The following is a 27,255-nucleotide window of genomic DNA, read 5'->3' as shown; positions in this document are numbered from 1 at the left end:
CAGCTCCTTTGGGGGGGGCACCCCAGATAGGGACAGCCCTGACTACTTACCTGTTGGCCATCCAGGCAAGTGATGCATACAACTGCCCCTCCAAATCCTGCAAACAAGAAATGAGTAGAAAAGGCAGTTTGGGCCGGATTTTAGGATTGACCTCCAAATCATGGGAATTAGAGTCATTCCAGGGAATTGAAATCATGTCTATCACTCCAAAGACTGGAGAGGTTTAAGGGCAAATACATTTTTAATTTTTATCATTTTCCGAGACACCCTACAATTGTCTCTTATCTCTCTAAGCGTCCCCTGGTTGCAGAGTTCCTATCATTAGGAAGCTCTGTCACCCAATGCCCTCAGCACAGCAAATGCCGGGCTTCAGATGTGGCGGCATTGGTTGTAAGCTTCTGAAATTTAAATGATTTTTAACTGTCTTCTTCATCCATAAAAGCATCTCATATCCTCTCTGGGAGAGGATATGGTATAAATTATAAAGATCTCTACAACCTAAATGCCTTCATTTCACAAGCTTGTCAATACAAATGTCTTCACATTAATGTCAGCACTTAAATCTTAGTACTTAAATCTTGATAGAGTTAAGTTCTCACCGATTCATGTGGAAAATCTAGTCTCTTGATGAATTAGACGGGTGTTTTAGCCTATGCTCTCCCAAAAGGCAGAGCTTGAGGCAAGGGCTTACGTGCAGGTATTTTATCTTAGGAAGTAATTCCAAGGAATAGGAGTATAATCCAGAGGCAGTGAAATAGATGGAAGCAACGTCAAACCATGACTGGGATTTTAAGATGGCCAAGAGCTGCAGGAAACTGGGGGTGACCTCCAGAGCTCAGCCACATAGAATGCACCTCAGAACTGTTGCTCCTAGGATGAAAAAGGATAGCATTTATTTTTTTTTTAAGATTTATTTATTAATTAACAAGTCAGGAAATGACAGATGTTGGCGGGGATGCGGAGAAAAAAGGGGAACCCTCCTACACTGTTGGTGGGAATGCAAGCTGGTGCAGCCACTCTGGAAAACAGTATGGAGGGTCCTCAAAAAGTTGAAAATAGAGATACCATATGATCCAGCAATTGCACTCCTGGGTATTTACCCCAAAGATACAAAAGTAGGGACCCGAAAGGCTACATGCACCCCAATGTTTATAGCAGCAATGTCCACAATAGCCAAACTGTGGAAAGAGCCAAGATGTCCATCAACAGATGAATGGATAAAGAAGATGTGGTATATATATACAATGGAATATTATGCAGCCATCAAAAGGAATGAGATCTTGCCATTTGCAACGACGTGGATGGAACTGGAGGGTATTATGCTGAGCGAAATAAGTCAATCAGAGAAAGACATGTATCATATGACCTCACTGATATGAGGAATTCTTAATCCCAGGAAACAAACTGAGGGTTGCTGGAGTGGGGGGTGGGGTGGGAGGGATGGGGTGACTGGGTGATGGACACTGGGGAGGGTATGTGTTCTGGTAAGCGCTGTGAATTGTGCAAGACTGTTGAATCTCAGATCTGTACCTCTGAAACAAATAATGCAATATATGTTAAGAAAGAAAAAAGAAGAAGAATGTAGCAGGAGGGGAAGAACGAAGGGGGGGAAATCGGAGGGGTAGATGAACTATGAGAGATGATGGACTCTGAAAAACAAACTGAGGGTTCTAGAGGGGAGGGAGGTGGGAGGATGGGTTAGCCTGGTGATGGGTATTGAGGAGGGCACGTTCTGCATGGAGCACTGGGTGTTATGCACAAACAATGAATCATGGAACACTATATCTAAAACTAATGATGTAATGTATGGGGATTAACATAACAATAAAAAAATTTTTTTAAAAAAAGATCTATTTATTTATTTTAGAGAGAGAGCTAGCATGAGTGGGAGGGGCAGAAGGAGAGATAGGAAGAGTCCCAAGCAGACTCTACGCTGAGTGCAGAGCCCGATGCAGGGCTCGATCCCACAACCCTGAGATCATGATCTGAGCCAAAACCAAGAGTCAGACACTTAACTGACTGCGCCACCCAGGCGCCCCAAGGGTAGCATTTATATGTCAGCTCCTATGCCCCAGTCAAGCATTGTCCCATGGAGGTTGGTCCCTCACACTACTAGGATTGCCCAGGTGCACATGTTAGAAGGGCTACGTGGCTCCTCCAGGCTTCCCAAGAGAGAGGAGCTTTGGGGAAGAAGGCAAGAGATGCCTGGTACAGCCAAGGAGAGGTACTGCCAGGTTATACCTGCAGGCAGCTGATTACCATGGCAACAGCCAGACTAAAATGCAGGCAGAGAGGATGTGAAGTAAAGCACAAGATGGGTCCTCCACACTGGGCATTTGCAAGGTGTGGGTCTTCCATGGTGTCCTTCCAGTGCTCGCTCTTATACCTAGTGGAGCCAGTGCTGTAGCCACCGGCTACAGAGAGGACCCACTACCCTGTATGTTGGGAAAGACGTAGAGGTCAAAGAGATGGAAAAAGAGATAAAGTGGCACCTGGGTGGCTCAGTCAGTTGGGCGTCGGGCTTGGTGTCAGCTGGGGTCATGATCTCAGGGTCCTGGGGTCTTGCCCCAAGTCAGGCTCTGTGCTCCACGCTGAGTCTTCCTGGGATTCTTTCCCTCTTCCTCTCCCTCCCCCTCTGATCCTCCCCCTACATGCATGCATGTGCATACTCTCTCTCTCTCTCTCTCTCTCTCTCTCAAATTAATTAATTAATTAATTAAAAGAGATAGAGATGGAGAGAGGCAATCTAGTTAATAAAGTTAGATGAATGGAACATTTTCAAAATAAATATAAATTTAATATAAATATAAAAGTACTCTTCTGGATACTTTTACACTTAGAAGCTCTTTTAATGCTTGCTGAAAATATGGGAAGTAGGTATCATCCCCATTCCATAGATTAGGAAGGCAAATTTCAGAGAAGTTATGCTCTCAGGATTAAGCACTAGCAAGTAGATCAGCGAAGGCTCAGATTCAGGAACATCTGACGCTAAACCAGCTACATCCAACTACATACTCCAAACGCTCAGTATTTTGGATTTTAACTTTCCTCCAATCTAGCAACTTCATTATTTTAACCAACAAATGGGCTTGAATATTTTTTGTGTGTGTTTGGCTGGTTGGTTTTATTTTAACTTTTGTGAAAATTTCAGACTTTCTTTCCAATTAGTTGGTGATTAATGCCACGTCGCCAAGATGCAAATGAATATATAAGCATGGTAGGGGTGGCTAAGCTGATATAAGCTAACCCCACCCTTGGCAAAACAAGTAGGAATCTGCATACAATGTAGGTATAAAAATGTAATGCCGAAGTGGGCTCAAAACTAAGAAGGTGAAATCTTCAACTGCCAAATAGAATGAAAAAAAAAAAAATAGAAATAGGATGGAAAATCAAGCTGACTCCATGGAGAACTGCTTGGTTTCTTCCCCAGATTATAGGTCTCAGTGGCTTAGGTTCTAATTCCTATGTGGGGGCAGGGAACATGTGTTCAGACCTGAGAAAAGTCAGCAACTAAAACCCAACTCTGTGCATAAAGTCCAGAGATTCAAAAAACTGCCTCATCCTTTAATAGGAAATAGCTGAATTCCATCTACCTTCCTAGGGAGGCTATAGGGAGTTTACTGTCTATCGAAACATTTGAAAAGAAAATTACCTATTAAATATCCAAATCTCAGACAAGTTCCTCATAACACTGTTAAATTAAATTATATTATTTGAAAAATAGAGGAACTACAAGCCAAATGTTTAATGTACAAACTTTTGCCAGTCAGAGGACCCCCTGAATGGCATCAAACTGAAAAAATATATATATAACCACTCCAGGGGGGAAAATTTGCAACCCATGACACAAAGACTTCCCACAGAAGTAAGTCATCCTGACTGATATAAACTGACAATACAGAATTGCCAAAGTAGGAGAAAAATGAACCACACTGAGGATTAGTCAGCAAATCTATCTTTAGGGAGATCTGGCTCCTAGGAACTGCATAGAATGGAAGAAGAAAGAGAATGTGGAATAGGTAGATTTAAAATGACCAGACTTAATAGCTTCAAAAGAGAGTATAATGAAGAACAGATCAGTATGAAAAAGGAAGAGGCAGATTTGGAAATGAGCAAATAGAACTTCTAGAAAAGGAAAGTGGAAAGGAAAAATTTTAAGTATTTAAAGCTCAGTGGATGCCTTCAACAGAATTAGGGGAAAAAAAAAAGTTGTAGTGATAGTTGGTGAACTGGAAGATAGATTTAAAGAAATCACCAGAATGCACTAAAAAATAGGGGGATGGAAAATATGAAAGGTAGATTAAGAGCCACAGAGGATAACATACAAGAATTAACAATGAACGAACATGTCTTTGGAGTTCCACAAGGCAAGAATGGGGGGGAGGGGGGAGCAATACTCCAAGAATTTGCAATTGAAAATTTTCTAGAATTAATGTGAGTTTTTAGATTGAAGTTCCAACATCCAGAAAGACTTTTCAAAAGAGAAAAACCCTTACAAAAATCAGAAAAAAGGAAAACTACGTGCATCTGATTAATAAACAGTACAGTCTTCTCATCAACAATAGCAGATGCCAAAAGACCATGGAATAATAGTTTTAAAGGGCTGAGGATAAACAATTCTTAGCATAGGATTCTGCATCCAGATGAGCTATTTTTAAGAATGAAGGGAACAATGGGGCGCCTGGGTGGCTCAGTCGTTAAGCGTCTGCCTTCAGCTCAGGTCATGATCCCAGGGTCCTGGGATCGAGCCCCGCATTGAGCTCCCTGCTCAGCAGGAAGCCTGCTTCTCCCTCTCCCACTCCCCCTGCTTGTGTTCCCTCTCTCGCTGTGTCTCTCTCTGTCAAATAAATAAATAAAATCTTTAAAAAATAAATAAAATAAAATAAGAATGAAGGGAACAAAACTATAAAAGTATGAAAACTAAGAATGAAGGGAACAGAAAAACATTTGCAGATAAAGTCAGAGAAATACATTCATTCATTCATATGCCCTCTTCAAAAGAACTACTGAAAATGTGAGTTAGTAAAAATGAAATTGATCCCAGTAGGAAGATACGAGGTCCAAGAATCAATAATAAACACCCCCCCAAAAAAGGTAGACATGTCGATATCTAATAAGCATTTACTGTAACAAATTTGTAATGCTAGTTCTTGAAAGAAGTTTCCGATATGAAGTAAAGTTGGTTCAATGTTAATCTGTGTCATCGCAGCAATGGCTACTTCCCTGAATGTTTGACATTATTTTATGATAAAAACAAATAAGCATGATGGGAATTGTGGGAAGAGAGCAATTATAGAGATTCATGAATGAGGATCTTAATAAAGGCTCAAGATAGGGGTCTGAACGTGAGAGTTATCACTATTGATCATTGTTTCACAATTAATTGTCAACAACCTACTCGTGGCCAATAGGATTCTCCCAAGGAACTGTAAAGAAATCCCCAAATTATAAGTCCTTCCTGTGGTTTATGTTGAAAGAACAGTTTTCAATTTCATAGATGTTCATTTTTATACAGATATGAAGCCTACTTTCTAGATTCTAATCTCTAAAGAGAATTTCTATGATCGACACAAGTAAGTGGTAAACCAAAATCATGGATGTTTTCCAAGGATTCTAAGTACGTCCGTATGCTATTAGAAAATTTGTTTGCCATCCAAACCAGGTCCATGCTGCAAAGTTTCTAACATGCAAATTACTCTAAGACGTGGAGGCTTAAAGCAACGATAACACTTATTTTGCTCAAAACTCTGTAACTGGGCAGGGCTAACTGGAAATAGCTTGTCTCTGCCTCACTGAGTGCCAGCCAGTGGCTTGAAGACTGGGGGCTGGAGTCAACTGAAGGTTCATTTACTCGTGTCTAGGGGTCGAGAATAGCCATTGGCTAAGACTTCAGCAGAGGCTTTGGGCTAAAACATTTCCATATGGCCTCCCCTTGCTCCCTGGGCTTCCCCATAACATGGTGGCTGGGTCCAATGACCAGAATCTCAAGAAAGCCAGGCCCACATTGCCTTTTATGACCTAGTTTTTGAAGTCCTATAACATCATTTTCCCCACATTCTATTGGTCAAGGTAATCACGAAGTTCAGGGACCAGAAATATTACAATGTCCATTTTCAGAAAATACAACATAGACCGACATACAGAGTTTTGTGGCCATACAATCCTCCCCAGCTTAACAATTTTATGAAAAGACATCTGTGGATGTGTGTGTGTGTGTCCTCAAAGCTGTCCTGAGTTAACCAATTAAAAAGAAAACATAACAGCAACCATTCAGTTGCTGTTATGTTTTCTTTTTAATTTTAAATTAAAATTTCACAGCTAGTCCATAATTATCAATTTAGTTTGCTGTAGGTTATTTGCTTCACTTACATTAATCATGCTTTTTTATATCAATGTTTTGGTATGTAGTTTTATGATACTTAGAAATTAAGATGTGTACGTGATATTTCCAGTATGAAGCATCAATAACTGTATGGATATTCACCCCAAATATACTCCATAATAAATTATGTGCTGCCCAAGAATTCATGCTCTTTAAATAACCTGCATTATACTCTCAACTGTAATTAAAGGACTTTAAAATTCCTTAATATTAATAAGCATTTTATAAAGTAAATGTATAAGCTCATCCTGAAACTTATTTATTTAGCTCTTTGTATAATTACCAGAGTGAGTTATTTTCTTATTTGAAAGTGGGAATGGGAGGGAGTAGGACAACAGTATTTTTCCTCCACAAGAAGTTCAACAAGGTCCCTTGAACTAATCTAAAGTTGTATAACTCATTCATTCATTCACTCATTTATTCATTCAAGACAGCAATGTGTTGAGGAAGGTGAAAGAGAGGGAGAACCAAGGATGACCTCAAGGTTTCAGGCTTGGGCAGCTGAGTGAACAGTGGTGTTTTTCCTAAGATGGGAAAACAGCAGGAGGGGCAGATATTAACGTCTCCAGGACTCTGACCTCATTTGTATAATGGGAATTACCTATGTGTTCCGCCAATCCTCCTAGCAGGGTCTCATTTAAATCTCAGGATCTCTTTGCGCTGATGAGGTGCCAACACTTATAGTTTAGATGAGTCTATCTCTCTATACTGGCTTTGTGTTATCAACAGCTAAGAGACTCCCTTCACAAATCAGTGGTACAACCAGGGAATCATAAAGACAGCATGGAGAACACCACTGATTCTCCACTTAATCCAGCAAGAATAAAACATTTAAAAACACTTAGTAGTGTTTTTAGTAGTAGTAGTAGTACTAGTAGTAGTAGTAGTAGTAGTAGTAGTAGTAGTAGTAGTAGTACTAGTAGTAGTACACGACAGCGTGTACTACTGCTAGATTTTGTGAATAGGACATGCAATCTTACTTCATTTTGCAATAGTAAGAATGGGCTACACTGATCCAACCTCTTGTCCACCAATTCAATAGAAGGATGCAAAAATATTGTAAATCAGAGAAGGAAAGGGAATGGTTGATGGTAACTTGACAGCACTGGACCTGTGTCCTTAGGCTCCCAAGCACCTACCTTCAACCTGCAAATGAAATCACGAAGAAAAGAGTTCAAATTCCTATACAAACATGTGTGTTCCTGACGTCCACCTTCCCACCTGCTTACCTTAAGACCTCAGTCCACCAATTCCATTAATTCCATCAAATCCATTGATTCTACCTTTTTTGTTGTTGTTGTTATCTATCACCTTTCTTGAGTCCTCACTTTGCTCTTTACACAGTTTAGGTTCTGTATGTCCCTCGTTCTAATGGCCCCTTTACATACACCTCTGCTGCTCACCCCTCACAGCAAGATGATCAACTGGCCGACCCCATCCCTCATTGAAGCCAACCACTCACCTCCTCTGTGCCCCCACTCAGGAAGCTGAACTCCGCTATCTATCATGCTAACTGGTCTCCCTTTAAATCTGTGACCATAGCTCTCAAACCAGTGCTCCCCACTGGCCAACAACCATGCCCTATTACCCTAGTAATCTCACTTTCTCACTTCCTCAGATGCTATCCCAACTTCTCTGTTGTCAAACCTCCAAGACACCTCCCATCCAGCTGGGCTGAGAGCATCATCTTGTTCTTCTTCAAAAAAATAGGAATGATCAGAGGAGAATGATTTCCCTCTCCTGTTATCAAATCCAGCTGTCTCCTGGCATTCATGCCCAAATACTCTGCCTTTTATCCAGTTACATGGGATGAATTGTCCCTGAGCCTGTCAAAGGCCACTTGAGCTCTACATTCTCTCCTTTTTCACCCATACAGGGACCTTATTACTACAATTATCCCTTATCTTTCTATAACTTCAATGGATTCCTCTATTTTGAATCAAAGAAATGTGCCCTATCCAGAGGCCACTTTGCCCTCTAATTCCTAGAAGGCCCATTCTCAGCTCCCCTTCATGGTAAAATTGATCAAAAATATTTTCTAAACTTACTGGATCTTCTTCCTCATCTCTCATTCTCCCTTAAGTCCATGAAAAGGATCTTCATGTAACTTAGTCCTATCCCATTTTTTAGGCAAAGAAAGTGAGACCCATTTATACTTCCCTGTGTAAGATTCCCACAGCTCATCCATGGTAAAGTCAAGACCAGAACTCTTATCTCTGAACTTCTGTTCCTTTCAGGATGTTCCCACACACACACCTTTGATCTCACCGCTTAAGCCTATTGACTTTACTTCATTCAGAGCTGTCCAGCTCACATTTCCCTGAAACAGACCCAGGAAAGCGAGTCACTCATGTCTTCAGCTCTCCCCCAGTCCATGCCCAAGTTGAGTCTTCCCATCACCTCTGCAAGGGTTCAACAGGTATCTGTGCACTCGAGAGAGGCAGAAGTGTGAGTGTGCCAATCACATTATCTTCAACATCCCTTGTTTCCCCAAACTCAAATTGAGTAAATCATATCAGCAATTTAACTCTTAATCAAGAGGCCCTTGAGTCTGACTTCGGAGACTTACTTTTATGGCTCCTCATGTGTCAGGTATGAAAATGAAGAATGTCTTACTTGCTCCACAGTGATGCTCACACGCAGTAAATCACAGAGGCTTGGCAGTGAAATGAGACTATATTTCAGGAAGCCAAATGCGAAGGGAGGGATGTGGTGCAGCCAAGGCAGGGAGGGAGGAGGGAGCAGGAGGCAAAGCCCAGAAGCTCAGGTGTTTGGGAAGCATGTATTCTGGAATCCAGGCTGACACTAAGCAAGGAGGAGGTGCTCCACTCTGGTTCTTTCATAGTACCAGGACTCAAGAAATGGAAACAGCTTCCACAAACCAACTGAAGAAGAGAGGCTTCAATTCCACAAACCAGAGGAAGAAATCCAGCCAATTCCTGCCTTTTCAGTCTGCTAGGTCCCCATTTACTCTGTTATTCTTCAACCAGTTGGGATTACCTTGTCCAGTGAAGCACCTGTTCCAGGTGTACCCGAAGATGATGTCCTCTGACACTTGCACTCTTTGCCCTCTTTGTCCCTCTGCTTTCAGCCTCCACCCCTAGTTTGCATTAGCAGCTTCTGGCCTCATTTTATTTTGGTTACCAGGATAAGTAAGCTTCTTTCTGGTAATTGGCTTCATGCTCAACCCTGAAAGCCCTTCTGATTTGCTTGATCAACCCAAAAAAATCCTCTGTCTTTTCTAGTTCTTCCATTTCTCCTTGACTTTGTCAGAATTGGGGAGTGGAGGGAGAGAGGAGTCCCTACAGAAGAGGGGATCCTGGCAGCTTAGTCCTACAAAACAGTGAACTTTTTCTGTTAAGGGTCAGGTAGTCATTATTTCAGGCTTTGTGAGCCATACGGTCTCCGTCTCAGCTGCTCAACTCTGCCACTGTAGCTCCAAGGCAGCCATAGACAATATGTAAATGGACGGGTATGGCTATGTTCCAATAAAACTTTATTTATCAAATTAGATTTGTTCCACAGACCTTAGTTCACTGACCCCTGATGTAAATGCTTACTTAGCACATTGCTCAGCGCAGAGTAGAAAACTGTTATCTGTCTGTATCTTTCTTTCTCTGTAGCCCTATCATTATCCAAATGACTGTATAGGCATGTAACCCTTAGACAGGTAAGTTGCCTGTAAGTCTAAAGTTACCAACTCACCAAGAGACAACAGGAAGGCAAAAGTAGACACAGCGCTCTGTCTTCCAGCAACCACACTGCTTTTAGCACCCTAAAAGACTACTAGAATTCCCTGTTGATGAAGCAAAACTAAGTTTATTAACCTATTGCAATCAGAGATACCATCAACTGGACAGAGCCTCGGAAGCAAGCAGAAGGAAGAAATTAGAGGCAGATATTTATAAGGTTTGGAGACCTAGTTCAAGTGACTTGAGGAGGGTCTTTCAATGCAGGGATCTGATTGGCACTGTGCAAAATTCATGTTGTAACAGTGTAGGAGTGACGGACACAGCAAAGTGAGGGTCTTGAAGCAAGTCTGGATAAGTGTACGGTTATTTGATCATTGAGCTATTTGCCCAGATGAGCAAACTATTGCCCAAATAAATTGGTTTTGAGAAACTTTCTGCTCCAAACAGTGAAGTTATCTATTGGTTTATAGTCTTATCTTTCTGGGCAAGAGTTTCCTGGAACAATTTAATGAAGTCATATTGACACACAGGTAATCTCAGTTCTCAGTCCTGATAGTTGAGCTCTGTGTATATAGGTGATCTCAGTCCTCAACAGGGAACCAGAGCACAGCCCTGCCCCCATGGTAGCTAGGAATCCACATGTGTCCTTAAGAACATAGCACTGGTTGATATCACCTTTATGTTCACCAGGCTTTGAACAAACCAGGCTTATCGATATACAGAGAATACAGTGAAGCTCTCTCAGGAACAACCATCCTCCATTTGCCTAAGATGCAGGCCCGGCATTCTGAAGACAAGTGCTACCCTTGAGCACCCTGCAACATCCCCAGCCTTGATCCAGGACATGCAGAATATTTCCATGAACACTTGAAAGGCAGCCTGTGCTAAGTTCTTTAAAGATACATGCCTTCAGACACCATCATGAAGAGAAGCCTGGTAATCCTGAGCAATAGAACTCTTGTAAGCACTAACACTTGACACTAAAGTAGGTGGAGCCTTGGGATTTCCATTCACTGTGTCTTTTTGGTTGCCTCTGGCCCCAGCTATTAAATGGCAATGCTGGAATATAAAAGTTTAACCATGAATGTATTTGGAAAACATCCGGATGAGTATGCATAGTTTGTTAAGAATCAATAAGATAATGAATCATAACTCTGCCACTTATCTTTAAATTGGCTCTCCCTTCTTGGTCTTGTTATAATTTCTTCATGCCTTATTCTCCCTTTTAAAGGTCAACAGATGGAAGCAGGATGAGTAGAGAAGGAAGATCAAACCTATCTAAGCCTGCATTGAAGGAAAACTAAGATGCTCTTGACACCTCAAACTCTGAATGCATTTTCTTCCAAAAATCTGAGTAATGATAGTGTTATGACTAATAATAGTTATTGGAATAATTGGGGAAATTCAAGTCTAGAATATGAATTAATATTTCTTTCTTGGGTGTGATAATGGTACTGTGGTTATGCAAGAGGATTTAATTACTCCTAGGAAATATATGCTGATTTACTGATTGATTAAGTTGCATTATGTCTACAACTTCATATCTCACTTTCAGCAAAGCAAACAAAAAGAAATATTTTATTTAAAAATATGAAGCAAATGCAATAAAATAATATCAATTGTTGCATTTAGGTAAAGAATGTAGCATATAAGTGATGACTGAACTATTTTTCCAACTCTTGTAAATTTAAGATGTTTCAAATACAAAGTTGGAAACAAATAATGGTCATAGGCATTGCTGTAGGAAGAAGGAGTCTGCCATGAATGGGTCTTCTTTCCTCCTACCAAGAAGTTGGACGTAAGATTAAACACTAAGAGTTAAGCTATGAAGTCATCCAGAGTAAATCGGAGAAGAGCTTTGCAAAATCACATTATTTTTTTTCAGATTTTATTTTTAAGTAATTTCCACACCCAACATGGGGCTTAAACTCACAACTCTGAGATCAAGAGTCACATGCTCCACTGACTGAGCCAGCCAGGTGCCCTACAAAATCTTATTGGAACGAAGTGGCTCTCAGCCCCAAGTAAGACTAGACTGAAGATCTTAACAACTCTAAACACAGAATGAGGTCATTTATGGAAGTGCAGATAAGAAAGAAACAGAAAAACAAATGCTGGCAGTGCCCACCCAAGCTCTGTCCAGACGACAGGACACCTTGTCAGATGGGCTTTGAAAGTGACAGTCCCACTGGCAAGGAAGTCCCCTATTACAGACATGGATTCAGCAAGCTGACAGGCCCTGAGACTATTAAGCTTCCAAAATCACATAATTAAAAACCCCTTTGCTTATATTCCATGCTCAATAGGAAGCCTCCTGATTATTATGTGGCTTCCCACAGAGCTTGCCTCCAGGGACAGAATGTGCTGCAGGAGGTCTTAAGTGCCCATCCCTCAACGGTTACATTTCTCATGATAAGTTTTAAAATTGGCATCCTGATTTTACACATCAGGCTGTGCTCTCTGAATAAGTCCTTTCCTGCGAGAGGGACCCACAAATGATGTGCAAATAAATTAGAATTCTGAACATGTGAGACTGAAAATAGATTTCTTGTATTAAAGTATAATTGACATACAATATTATGTTAGTTTCATGGATACAACATAGTGATTCAACATTTGTATACATTGCAAACTGATCACCACAATAAGTCTAGTTACCATGTGTCACCATATCTACTGCGAGGTTGTTATTCAGAAGGGGAGAGATTTAAAGTTTGCCAGACAAGTGAAAGCTAATGGAGTTCATCACCATTAAACTGGTCTGACAAAAAATATTAAAGTGACCTCTTTAAGCTGAAAAGAAACGACATTAATTAATGATAAGAAAACATGAAAGTAAAAATCTCACTGGAAAAGGTAAATATATAGTAAAGATAGTGGATTAATCACTTACAAAGCTGTTTGAAGGTCTAAAGACAAAAGTAGTAAAATTAACTAAAACTATAGCAATTAGTTTTATATGTAAAATAAAAAGATGTAAAATGTGACATCAAAAACAGAAAAGAGGGGTGCCTGGGTGGCTCAGTCGTTAGGTGTCTGCCTTCAGCTCAGGTCATGATCCCAGGGTCCTGGGTTCGAGCCCCACATCGGGCTCCCTGCTCAGCGGGAAGCCTGCTTCTCCCTCTCCCACTCCCCCTGCTTGTGTTCCCTCTCTCACTGTGTCTCTCTCTGTCAAATAAATAAAATCTTAAAAAAAAAAAAAACAGAAAAGAGGCAGTAAAAATTCAAATATAAGTATATATATATTCAAATTTAAGTTATCAACTTAAAACAAACAATTATATACATAGGGTGTTATATGTAAACTTCATAGTAACCACAAAGCAAAAACTTATGGTAAGTAAATACACAGAAGAAAATGAGAAAATAATCTAAATATAACACTAAAGAAAGTTATAAACCACAAGGGAAGAGAGCAAGAGAAAAAGAAAGGAATAGAGAGGAACTACAAAAAAATAGCCAGCAAACAATTAACAAAGTGAAAATAATTACATACTTGTTAATAATTACTTTAAATGTAAGTGAACTAAATTGTCCAATCAAACGACATCACGTGGGGTGCCTGGGTGGCTCAGTCATTAAGCGTCTGCCTTTGGCTCAGGTCATAATCCCAGGGTCCTGGGATCGAGCCCCGCATCCGGCTCCCTGCTCGGCGGGAAGCCTGCTTCTCCCTCTCCCACTCCCCCTGCTTGTGTTCCTTCTCTCGCTGTGTCTCTCTCTCTGTCAAAAGACATAGCGGGGCTGAATGGATTAAAAAACCAGACTCCTCTGTACGCTGCCTACAAAAGACTCACTTCAGAAGTAAAGACACACATGGACTGAAAGTAAACGGATGGAAAAAAATATTTCATGGAAATAGAAACAAAAAGAAAGTTGGTATAGCTATACTCATACAGATGAAACAGACTTTAAAACAAATACTGTAATAAAAGACAAAAACATAATGATAAAGGGGCCAATCCAACAAGAAGATATAACATTTGTAAACACCCAAAACAGGAGAACCTAAACATATAAAGCAAACATTAACAGACCAAAGGGGAAAATCGACAGCAATACAATGAAAGGAGGGGACTTTAACACCCCACTTACATCAATGGACAGATCATCCAGACAGAAAGTCAATAAGAAAACATCAGCCTTAAATGACACATTAGACCAGATGGACTTAAGAGATATATACAGAACATTCCATCCAAAAGCAGCAGAATATATATTCTTCTCAAGTGCACATGAAACATTCTCCAGAACAGATGCCACATTAGACCACAAAAGAAGTCTCAATAAATACAAAAAGACTGAAATCACATCAGCGCTGTGGATTGTGTAAGACTGATGAATCACAGACCTGTACCTCTGAAACAAATAATACATTATATGTTAAAAAAAAAAAAAAAAAACAAGATAGTAGGAAGGGAAAAATGAAGGGGGGGAAATTGGAGGGGGAGACGAACCATGAGAGACTATGGACTCTGAGAAACAAACTGAGGGTTTTAGAGGGGAGGAGGGTGAGGGGATGGGTTAGCCTGGTGATGGGTATTAAGGAGGGCACGTATTGCATGGAGCACTGGGTGTTATACGCAAACAATGAATCATGGAACGCTACATCAAAAACTAATGATGTAATGTATGGTGACTAACATAACATAATAAAATAAAATTTTAAAAAAATAATAAAATAAAATAAAATAAAAAAGGACTGAAATCACATGAAGCAACTTTTCTAACCACAATGGTATGAAACTGGAAATCAATTATGAGAAAAAAACTGGAAAAACCATAGCAATGTGGAGATTATACATGATACTGACCAACCAATGGGTTATCAAAGAAATCAAAGGAGAAATTTAAAAAGACAACTAGAGACAAATGAAAATAGAAATACCAAAATCTGTATGATGCAGCAAAAGAGGTTATAAGAGGGAGGTTCATAGTAATAGAAGCCTACCTCAAGAAACAAGAAAAATCTCAAATAAACTATCTAACTTTATACCTAAAGGAACTAGAAAAAGAAGAATGAATGAAACCCAAAGTCAGTAGAAGGAAGGAAATAATAAAGAGCAGAGCAGAAATAAATGAGATGGAGACTAAAATGGCAATGGAAAAAAATTAGACCAATGAAACTAAGAGCTAGTTTTTTGGAAGATAAACAAAACTGACAAAACTTGAGCTAGACTCACAAAAAAATAGAAAGAGGGCTCAAATAAATATGATCAGAAACTGGAGGGTGTTATGCTAAGTGAAATAAGTCAAGCAGAGAAAGACAATTATCATATGGTTTTACTCATATGTGGAACATAAGGAATAGTGTGGAGGACCACAGGGAAAGGGAGGGAAAACTGAATGGGAAGAAATCAGAGAGGGAGACAAACCATGAGAGACTCTGGACTCTGGGAAATAAACTGAGGGTTATAGAAGGGAGGGTGGGGGGATGGGGTAAGCGGGTGATGGACATTAGGGAGGGCACATGTTGTGATGAGCACTGGGTGTTATACACAACTAAAGTCCATCTAGATTAAGGATACAAACATAAGAAGTAAACCTTAAAATCATCAGAAGAAAATATTGGAATCAAATTTTATGACCTACAGTAAAGAAATCTTTCTATAAACTATTTTCTTAACAGAAAACAATCATACATTAAATAGATCAAAATTTAAGTTTTCTTAAGTGATAAAATGATAAAAGATAACTTCGGGCAAAAATTAAAAGCAACAGATTGGGGGAAAATGTTTGCAATCGGTATCACCAATGAAAACGACCCTCCAGAGTTTCTGTAAATCATTAAGAAAAAGATAAACCAAACAAATACAAAAAGGGGGGGCGGGGCGCCAAGCATAAGAAAATGCAATTCACAAAGGGGGAATGACCCTGAATGAGTGGCCAATGAATGAATCAAGGTGTCCTCATTCTCATCCTCACTAGTGATCAGGGAAATGCAAATTAAAGCAAAGAGATAAAACTGCACAATGTCCAATGTTGGTGACAATGTGGTGAAATGGTTAAGTGGACACTTTCACCCTGGCTACAGAGCCTACGATAGAATACAGCCCCTAGGGAAAGCAATTTGGCAAAGTCTAGCAAAATGCAAACCTCGTACTTCACTTCTAAGATTACACTAGAGAGACTTTCTCATGCCCACTCAAGGATTCTTTTTAGCAACCTTGTTCATAACGGCAGTAAGCCAGAAAGAATCTGAATGCTCATCAAAAAGGGAATGTCTAGATAAATCTTGGCATTAATCTTGGTACCCTGCGTATTACTGCTAAAAGTGCTCGCAAGAATGATCTAAATTGATATATGTTAATATGGGTAATTATCAAACCCAAAGAATGAATGAATAGGGAGAGCTACTAAAAACCCAACTATGAGTGGAAAAGAGTTGCAGAAGGTATACAAAATGTGTACATTTTGATAACGCTTGCGTAAACTTAAAAACATATGGAATCGGGACGCCTGGGTGGCTCAGTCGGTTAAGCCTCTGCCTTCAGCTCAGGTCATGATCCCAGGGTCCTGGGATCGAGTCCCACTTCTCCCTCTGCCTGCCTCTGTCTCTCTCTCTCTGATAAATGAATAAAATCTTTAAAAAAAAAAAAAAAATATGGAATCAATCCCTATATAGTTGATGGATAAACACAAAGTGAGAGCATACCCTCCAAAGTATGATAGTGTTTGCTTCTGGGGAAGAGGGATATTATATCAGGGAGGGGCACATATGGGACTTCAAATTTCCCTTTTGTGTTTTAAAACAGGGGCACCTGGGTGGCTCAGTCAGTTAAGCGTCTGCCTTTAGCTCAGGTCATGATGCTGGGGTCCTGGGATCGAGCCCCATATCAGGCTCCGTGCTCAGCAGGGAGTCTGCTTCTCCCTCTCCCTCTGCCTCCTGCTCATGCTCTCTCTCACTCTCTCTGTCTCAAATAAAGAAATAAAATCTTTAAAAAAAAACAAAACAAAACATCTACAGCAATTAAGATAAAGCCTGTCTTTGTTCATTGTGGGTAGTGGGTGCATTGTTGTTATCTGTTGAAATGTTTTCTATATTTTCTTAATCTTAATTCTTACAAATTTAAAAAAAAAGCAAGAAGAAAACTTTTAAAGATATGCTTGACTATTTTTAAAAGTCTTTTTCTAAAGATTTGCCTTTTAAGCTTCACCAATATAGAATAAGTACAAAGATGCCAAATAAGCAAAATCCTCCTATGACCCTCAGATGATCTGTTCAGCCTTTGTTTTATCAAAATAAATCACGTGGCTCAACTTCTCTTGTTGGGAATTCAGAAAATTGCCTGAGAAAACCTGCCTTCTCCCTCCCACCAAAAGAGCAATTTAGTTGATTAAGTAAAAATGGGATATGTGACAGGAAACAGAATAGGTCGCAGGGATGACAAGTTAAGATGTCCTGATGAACTGTTGTTTTATCCCAGACAGCTCACTCAACTCTTGTTTTGTGTTAGAAAGGGGGTTCCAATAAATTATTCAGGATAAAGCAGCTCAGCTTTCCAGAAAGGGCTGCACGTTGAATCCAGTCTCAGACATAATCACACATAGCCTCCCTCATGCAGGTGGCATTGTGGCCAGCATCTAGTTGGTGCCTTGACCAGGCCTGGGGTAAAAGCCTATTTAAATGCAATCAATATTCACGAGGTAAGAAGACAAGGGATGCACAGATCAGGAAAGGCTAGGTATAGATTTCCACTTACAAGTTGACACGGAGCTAAGGATTCACCCCAGATCAACAAGTGTGGGGTGAAATGTGCCCTTTGAGAGCCTGGACTTCTCACCAGGCCCAAATCCCCTGTCCACCCCCTATCACCCCACCTTACCCCTCCCCCTACCCCCTACACCCTCTCTCCCATGCTCCCCAAGAGGCAACAGGCCAGGAAAAAAGATTTACTGGGGGCGAGGAGATGTGGTCAGTTCACACAGGTCCAGAGGGGAAAGAGCCTGTCAAGGTTGAAACCAAACAAAAAATCTTTTTTAAAAAGTCAATGGCCAGAATGATTTCTCTTCTCTCTGTCTCTCCCTGCAAAGAGCCAACAGTGAAATCTCTGTGGCATTTCCAAACCCTCAGAATCTTAGGTACGATCGACATGACATGGAGTAAACCCTGTGACATCTCCAGTGGTGGCTTAGGATTTAAGAATTCTAGCCCCAGCTTTGCCATTGACCATGGAGATCCCTAACCTGGGGCGTCTCTCTGGGACTCAGTCTTTCTACCCATAAAATGGAACGATAATGCTCACCTTACCTTCTCTAATGTGGTTTGAGGATCTTTCAGTCAATGTATATATTGGAAGGATTTAAAAAGATCTGAGGCAAATATAGTGCAATGAGAATTTTAAAAAAAGAAATGTTAATTAAACACATTCTTCTTGCTTTAAAAGTCTGGAGGGTTGAAGCAAAAACAAAGACACAAAATGTTTTCTCAAAAAAAAAAAAATACTCTTAAATATAAGCCATCTGACTAGCGAAGCCCTAGATCTGTGACCAAATGCTTTGATCAAGGAAGAAATTAGGGTGACTTGGGAGGGAAGGCTTGCCCAAAAACAAATAGGATCTTCTTGAGCCTGGTGTTTGATAGGTTGCAATCTTCACTGGATAACTAAAAAAAATCCAAACTGCAACAACTAAGAACAAAATTGAAATGTAACACCCATTTTTAAATATAATTAATAAATAAATATAACTGATCAATAGAATTAAATTAATACGTAGAATTGCTGAAAGATGTAACTGGCTGAATTGTTGTAAAGATGCTCAATAAATGTCAGTCAAGTGAATGAATGTTATGATTCAGGAATGCATCCTGATGCCAAGAACGACCTTAAAGATGACAAAGGTTGTCAGAACCTCCAATAAAGCACAGGAGGACCCATTGTCCTTACCAGATCTAAAACCACACAGAATTGCACTCAAAATAACATAACATAATTAAAAAAAAAAAAAAAGAATCCACAAAAAAAAAAATACCATATGCAGAGTTTAAAGCATTAAATCAGTTAGGTTTCCCACCTCCAGCCTTCACATTTCTGTTCTGTCAACAAGATCAGAGACTTCCCCTCCATAGTAGGCTGAATGGTGGCCCACAAAAAGATATATCCATGTCTTTATCCCCAAAACCTGTGAATAATATCACCTGATATGGAAAAAAAAAAAAGAATATTATCTCAAATGCCAAGGGATATAATTAAGTTAAGGATATAAAGAGGAAGCATTTACCCTGGATTCTCTGGGTGGGCCTTTAAAGCAATCACACATATCCTTAAAAATGCAAGAAGTAGGGTGAGTTTCAAGACAGACACAGAACAGGAGGCCATGTGACTATGGGTGCAAAGAACGGAAATGATGTGGGTACAAGTCAAGGACCACCCAGAGCCACCAGAAGCTAGAAGAGGCCAAGAAGGATTCTGCCCCAGAGCCTGTGAAGGGAGCATGGCCCTACTGATGACCTGATTTGAGACTTCTCACCTCCAGAACTGTGATAGAATAAACTCTGGTTATGGAAGCCACCCCATTAGTGGATCTTTGTTTTAGCAGCTGCTAGAAACTAATACACTCTCCTTTCACTAACCTGCTTTTATCCCTTCTCTGCGCTCATGAGAAAGGCCACCCACCTAGTTGCCCAGCTGCAAAGATCTCTTTGCCTTGTCCGCAGGTCAGAGACAGCTGTCTGGACGCTCACAGTCCATGGGCCCAACTCCGTCCCTGCACCTCTGACTGCCTCCAGACATGCCACACCTAGGAGACAAGTAAAGCAAACACCCGGAATGGGTGGGGCCTGCATGTCAGACCTCTACAGATGTTTCAGTGACTCCAGCTTCCAGTCCTCCTGCTGTTTGGAATTCTGTGGAAGAGAGTGTTGTTGGCTCTGGCTGGCTGGCTGGCAGTGTGTCTGTCTATCATTCTCAGCCTGCTGTTTCTCAAGCAGAGTGTAAAACCCGGGCCTCTTACAAGACTGACACGCACAAGCACTCCAAGCAGGACAGCTTGGCGACAGCTCTCCCCGAGCAGGGATGCCCACCAGGAAAAGATGCTGTGGAAATGCCTACAGGCCCCACATGACGGTGATGCGAATTGCGATTCCAGCCGTGGCCAGGGAAACAGCTTAACAAATCCCAGACTGACGCTTATTGCAGGTCTCAGGCAAATGGGGCTGAAGGCCCTGGCTACTGCCTTAAGTGACAGAACCATTGTCTCCGTACGTGCTGACCATGCGTGGGTGCCACCTGTCTTGCATGGAACAAGCCCAGTCTTAGTAATTTCACAGATACAGAAACTGAGGTATGAAATATTATCTCTAGTGGTTTATTTATTTATTATTTCATACCCACCCTTTTTCTTGATAGTCTAAAAGCATCTTAAAAGAATGGAAGAAACAGGGGAGCTTAGCTGGCTCAGTCGGTAAAGCATGCGACTTTTGATCTCAGAGTCATGAGTTCAAGCCCCACGTTGGGCATAGAGCTTACTTTAAAAAATAATAATAATAAAAGAATAGGAAAATAATGCCAAGGGTGGAGGTGAGTGGGGGAAATAATAAATAAATACAAAAATACAAATACAAAAGAGGGGGACAATGGGTATGAGGTTGAAAACATCAAAACGGCCCCCACACTCATGGTAATAAGCCAATGAGTGTCATAAATAATGTAAACAGGGAAGCCTAAGCAGTTAGCAATGTCAGGGAGATGAAAAAAAAAATACTCAGGAAAAGGATAATTTTCTTTATATTAACATGGAGTGGACACAGTCTTGTGTAATGGAGGCATCCTCAAGAGCATCTCCACAGTGGCCACTACAAGGAGCACCATGGGCACTTTTCTCACCTGACGGTCCATACAGGACCTCAGGATCTCCTCCCTCCCAGAAGAACAGACAGAGAAGATAGCCCTGTGCCCTTGGCTGAGACCCTCCAAGGAAATTGCCAGATCAAGGTTTCAGTGGTTAGAGTGACAGCCCTGCCTGCCACCTGCAGAAACTATCTGATGACTCCACACACAAGACAGCCATGCCCAATGTCACTGCCTATCAGGTGCAGATGTGAACAGCAGAGCTCCCTGGTCTCCTAGCCAGCCACCCTCTCTGAGCCTCCCTAACTTTGGTCCATCCTCTGCAGCCTCCTTTTACAACCATTGGATGGCTTCCTGCCCAAGTTCAAAATCCTTTATAGCCCAACTTCAGCCTCTTATCTCCCATCACCCTCTGCATCTCATCCCTTACACCAGCCACACAGAACTGATCTCCTTTCAACCAGACATACCCTGCTCTTAGGTCTCAGGGCCTTTGCACATACTATTGCTTCTGCCTCAAATTCCCTTCTCTTTGACCAACCTCAAGACCAAATCCACATAGCATCTTCTGTGCTTCCTCCCCTCTGGGTTCCCACTGCATATCATTCATGCTCTGGCACCACACTAATCACAATATGTTATAAATTCATTGTTTGTCAAGGATGAGAGTATGTCTCATGTTTCTAGTTTCTGTAGGGAAGCCTGGCACAAGGCTCAGCACAAATCCAGTCAACAAGTACTTTTGGGTGAACTAGAATTTGAGGAGTACGTTATCACTTACAAAGGACTTCCCCACTCAGTCTCTAATGGGGCTTCAGATGGCACCTACCTGTCCTGGTCCTGAGTCTGTCCTGGTCCTGAGACTGTCACTTTCAGATCTCGGTGACGTTTGGAGGGTCCAAACCATTCCACTGATCAATAAATGCCGAGTCTACTTTATCTCGCTATGTGTTTGTGACTGAACTAATCAATGTGGGGGATTCAAAAGCAAGATCTTGCTTCAAAAGATTTGCATTCCAGGACTCACATAAGCAAAATAGTGACAGAAAGCTACTTGGCAAATCACTTTAAAAAAGGTAGGAGCAGTGCTTTGAAAATTTCAAGTTCTGATACATCAGCAGTTGTGAAATCAATGTGTACAATTTGTGAGTCATGACTAAAATTTAGAAATAAAATGGAATGGGATGTGAGCAGACAGGACAGATAAGGTCATATAGCATTGCATATAGCCTAGACTACACAATATCAGACCAAGAGCATCAGAGGTGGTAAGAGTTAAGTATTACATGAGTGTTTTGAGTCACAGTACAGTGTTTCTAACTAAGGGTCATGGCCAAAACATTGGAAAGCCACTGTCTTAGAACCTGGAGATAGCAGGAAATCAGGCAATGAGAGAGCTGGCCAAAGTGCCTGATACCAGAAATTTGCTCCCACACAGAATGGAGAAGAAAGGAAAAAAGACAGAGCGAAATAGGGAGTGATGTATAATCAGAGGTTAGAAAAAGTGCCCTGATGATGAGTTGTCAAAAGACATTTTAGGAATGAAATGCCTAATGTTCAATTAGAGGTTGTCTTGCAGAGGGGTACCTGGGTGGCTCAGTCATTTAAGCGCCTGCCTTTGGCTCAGGTCATGATCCCAGGGTGCTGGGATCGAAACCCATGTTGGGCTCCCTGCTCAGCAGAGAGCCTGCTTCTCCCTCTCCCTCTGCCCCTCCCCCTGCTTGTGCTCTCTCCCTCACTCACTCACTCTCACACACACAAATAAATAAAATCTTAAAAAAAAAAAAAGAGGTATCTTGCAAAAACAAGAAAGACTTCTGAAGTCTACTAACACATACTCAGCCCCGCCTTCACCAAAATACACCCATAAGCCCATTCTGCAAACAGCAGGTGATCTCTGTTTAAACATTACCATTGATTCAGGCTAATTATATGTAGAACAGAGACAGCAGGACAGCCGACAAGATGGTCCAACCCCTACATCAAGGGAGAGGAGCTACAGCCACAGAAGAGCATAACAATGTAAGCCTTCTGGGAATTTGCACGGATCTTGCAAGGACATCATATTGCCATGGGGTACAAATGGGGATCTGGTCCTCTTCTCTAGGCCTCCAAGGGCCTGGAGACCCCAGTCAACACCCGCGTCTTCTGTGAACGTTCACACTGTCTGGTGGTGAAGAGTGCAATCGGATTACCAGGAGAGATAGCTAAAGGACATGCTGCTCAATCCAGCCAGATGTCCCTCTATCCCCTCCTCCAGAAGCCATCCAGAAGCTACCATATATCTGCAGAGATGGAAGTGACACTGTTCCTACAGCTACCCTCTCCCCATCCATCAGAGCTCTGAGGCCACACAGAACAAGTCTGGTATTACACCCTTTCCAAATCCCAAGTGCACATTCTCCACACCCTGCCTTTGGTCTAATCTTCTGACCCAACGGGCACAAATTCCCCAAGCTTTCCTTGGAAGACATGGCTGTTTTTCCCCCTCCCCAGCTGGTCACCTCAACCAAACACACTTTACCTCACCCATGCCTCCTCTGCATTGCTCTAGCTGTGGGTGATTGTGCGCAGTATCCAGAAACCTCAGCCATGGTTTCAGATGCTGTATTTGTATTAAGGCAGTCTGAGTTCCCAGGAATAATTGTGGTTGTTGGCAATCACTGAGTTTGTCTAATTAAGCCTGGAGAAAGTAAAAAATGTATGCATATCTTGTCCAGCTGCCCCATGGCTTTCAAAGCACGAGTACTTCTTGCTAATTCAATATAAAGAGTCTGTGTTTCCTCGACAGATCCTGACAACAGAAAATGTGATTTCCTGCAGCTTATTCATATAACAAAGTTCCACCACAACAAAACAATTCAATGTTCCTGTGGTTATAATAGTGTTGTTGCTATTTTCACCCAATAACCAGTCTCGTGGAACTTTCTCCTTGGTCTACATTTTCGAAATCGTGATAATGATTGCCATTCAGCTTTGCGTAACAGAAAGAGAATGGGGTATAAGTGTGGCTGCCTGGGCTCAGTGCCTAGCTCCATCGTTAACCAGCTTTATGAACTTTACAAGTGACTTCCCCTTGACCTTGATCTCTCAATGCCTCAGTTTCATCAACTCTGAGGGGAGGACAATAAAAGAAACCATTAGCAGTTGTGAGGGTCACAGTGCAATGGTGCTCAGTACAGGTTGAGTGTCCCATAAGCAGAATGGCAAGTGAATCTATTGCCCAAATTGGGATGATGTGGAGAATGAAAGAGAACACCATTAAAAGTTATGTGGAGACGTGGGATCAATTGGGATGTATGGTCTACCTATCAACATGCATCCGCCATGATGATGATGATGACATTCTCCATACCTGAGCCTTCATTTCTCAGTCTACTAAAGATTGGTAATGATATCTGTGCTTTAGGGTTTTCAAGAGGATTAAAGAAAATCTACATTAAGTGCCTGGAACAGAGTAGTCAATCAATAAACAGCAACTAAATATTATTTTTATGGCTACCAGCCCAAAATTCATTTCCTTCCTGATGTGCCCCTTCTGACATCCTGTGCCCCAGTGGCTTGATATACAAGTATAAACAGTTAATAACTGAAGAGAATGGAACATCGTGCGGTGAGAGTCAATCTGACTCCCTTCTTGGCTCCAGCTGATGAATATAAATGATCTGAAAATTAAAAAGCCATTAGGCTATTAAAAATAGCTTCTAAGAACAATCTCTCAATAAATTATTTTCATGCTTAAAAACTCAACTGGAAAGAATATAAATGCTAATACAGGCCATCTAAAAAGTCAATAGCCAGATATAATGGTCAATTTCTCTAATATTATTGTCTAATTAAGCAATTTTGCTTTAGTCAAGATTGCATTTCACTGAGTCACTGTAGTCTAAAAGTGATGTAGAACCCATTTCTTTCAAGCCAAGGAGAAAAGAAATAAAACTTGAGTCCAAGAAGGAACAGATTCTGATTTATGTTCTGTGCTCAACTGGCTGACTTTCCAAAGTACAAAGCAAGAGCTAAAAGGAGCCTGCCAAATGGGCCAGGTGCTCAGCTAGAGACTCAGATACCTGGGCTCTAGAAGGTAGCAGCCCACTGCAGGTGATGGGAGATGCTGTCTTCATGGCCTCACCTACAGAAGCAAGGGGTACTGGGTAGTCTCTCTCTTCAGTGAAGGGGTTTCACTCTTCAGGCTTTGGGGGGCTTTTAAAAATCCCAGTGCCCAAACCACTCCCCAGACCAATCAATTCAGAATCACTGGGAGTGGGACACCAGCTGCAGTATTTTTTAAAGCTCTCCAGGAGATTCCAATGTGTACTCAAGGTGAAGAACCCCTGTTCTGGATGGTTCCTGAAGCATCTATAAGCACCAGCCAGGTGGTCTAAGATATCTTAGAAACACCTTTCCAATTCAGGGCCTCAGTTCTCCCCGTATGTCCACTGACACCACTGAGGATCCTGGGGGAATCCACCCAGGAAGAAAACTGCAACATGAAAGATGGATATTCCTGGTGCTGACAGCAAAATTCACTTGGGAAAGATGATTCATTTTACACATCAACCTCACTGGGCCACAGAGTGCAAAAATATTTAGTCAAACGTTACTCTGGGTGTTTCTGGGAAGGTGTTTTTAGATGAGATTAATGTTGAAATCAGTAGACTGAGTAAAGCAGATTGTCCTTCCTACTGTGGACGGGCCTTGCCCAATCAGTTGAAGGCCTACATAGACCAGAAATGCTGACCCTCCCCCAGGAAAAGAGAATTTCCCATGCCTGAGTGCCTTTGAACTGGGACTTTGGCTTTTTCCTGATTTTGAACTTGAACTATCAACTCTACTTGGAACTCAAGCCTGCTAGCTTTCAGACTGGAATTATACCACCAGCTCTCCTGGAGTTTTAGTTTACCTACTAACCCTGCAGATCTTGGGACTTTTCAGCCTCCATGATGACTTGAACCAATTCCTTATAATGAGTCTCTTTACAGAGATGGAGATAAATAGGTAGATAGATAGATAGATAGATAGATAGATAGATAGATAGATAGATGATAGATAGATAAGATAGATAGATAGATAGATAGATAGATAGATAGATAGATAGATAGAAACATATACACATACATTTTATTGGGTCTATTTCCCTGGAGAATGCTGACTGATACAGTGAATTTGCTCCTTGTTGCTATTCCCCCAAGTATTCACCTCCCTAAAAACTGCAGCCTGCCCCTGAACCAGTGGTATAACTAGCAATGCAGGTGTGAAAAGAAGCTTCCAACATGGCCCCCAATGATCCCCAACTCCTGGTGTTCATGCCCTTGGGTTGTTCCCTCCCACACTGTATCAGAGATGTTTCGTGTGACCAAAAGCATAAGGCAGACCCAATGGTGTGTCACTTCCTAGGCCAGGTCCTAAAAGGCATTGTGGCTTCAACTTTGCTCTCTCTTGGATTGGTCACTCTAGAAGAAGCCAGCTGCCCTGTCGTGAGGACATGCAAGCAGCCCCACAAGAGATGCGTGTGGCTAGTAATCAAGACCTCTGTTCAACAGACAGCAAGGAGGTGAGGCCTCCTGCTAAGAGCCAGTTAAGCCTTCAGATGACCAGGACAAAATGGCATCGGCTTCTCCCCCACTCTCCAAGCTCACCCCCACAGCAAAGAATGCTGTCATCTGTCTCCTTACAAGGTGTCTTGAGTTCATCTGTGTCTCTCCTCCCACATTCATGCCCTGGTTATGTTTCAGTGGGTCTACTTCCAACTCGTCTCCCCGCCTCCACTTTTATGCCCCTCCCAGCTGTTCTCCACATAGCAGCCAGAGGGAATTTTCTAGAACAGAGATTACATCAAAGGTTCCCAAACTTTCTCATTCCCGTCAATCTCAGTGACCCACTAAGTTTTTTGACAGCATCCCTAGTCCAAAAAGAACACCTAAGAGTCCTGTTTGATTAGAGTCAAACAAAATATTTATGTCCTAAGAAGGTAGTAGTTATCTGAAAAAATAACACACATAATTTGAAAGAAAAAATTAATATTTTTGTATCGTTCCTAAATAACCACAGTCACTCCCTAGTGGTATGTGTGCACCTGATGGGCACTACACAACCTTAGAATCCTCAGACCCTAGAATCAGATTAGACCTTGCCATCTTCATTTCCTGTTTCGTGTTGATTTGGGCTTTTTATCACAGCAACTAGCTACCCTGATGATAGGGTTACATGTGGTCCCCTGGATTTAATCACACTACCCAATTCTATAGTGAATAATATTTACATAATCATACTATTGCAAATGCTGCCTGTGAATTCCCAGGGTATTTTTATCAGCCTTTGGTCAAAGCCTAGAAGACTTTTCTATGGTTTCAGCAGAGAATATAAGTGCTATACACCCACAAATGCTGAAGTGATG

The sequence above is a fragment of the Halichoerus grypus genome, chromosome 6 (assembly GCF_964656455.1).
Source record: "Halichoerus grypus chromosome 6, mHalGry1.hap1.1, whole genome shotgun sequence".
Classification (NCBI taxonomy): domain Eukaryota; kingdom Metazoa; phylum Chordata; class Mammalia; order Carnivora; family Phocidae; genus Halichoerus; species Halichoerus grypus.
Note: the sequence above shows the minus strand (reverse complement) of the source record.